This window comes from Cynoglossus semilaevis, chromosome 3, assembly GCF_000523025.1.
Source record: "Cynoglossus semilaevis isolate Cse_v1.0 chromosome 3, Cse_v1.0, whole genome shotgun sequence".
Lineage (NCBI taxonomy): Eukaryota > Metazoa > Chordata > Actinopteri > Pleuronectiformes > Cynoglossidae > Cynoglossus > Cynoglossus semilaevis.
In genome coordinates this window covers 15,538,097-15,538,475 of record NC_024309.1, presented here as the reverse complement: position 1 = coordinate 15,538,475, position 379 = coordinate 15,538,097, and positions in this window count along the sequence as shown.

Here is a 379-nt window from a genome sequence, read left to right as displayed (position 1 = left end):
GGAGGAAACTCCACATTATTATCATGTTACGGGACATGGGTTTGAACCATTTCTCTCTCTGTCTGACAGAACCACCAGGGGGTTCTGTCAGTGATGTTCTGGGTGGGGGGGGGGCTGTCCCCTGAGAACTGACGGGGGGTGTGTAAAAACTCACCCACCTGCGACATTGTCAGGTGAGCTGCCCCCCCCCCCCCCCTTAGGAAGTTTAACTAATTATCATCAATTGAACTTCTTTGTGTTTTTTTATTTCCAACATCTCACCTTCACATGGAGCCTTTTTTACAACAGCGCCCTCTACTGTCGGCTGGTGAAGGCCTAGAAGGTTCTGTAGAAACAGTTCCAGTGCAGACTGTGTGCTGCATGCCTCAGATTCTTGGTT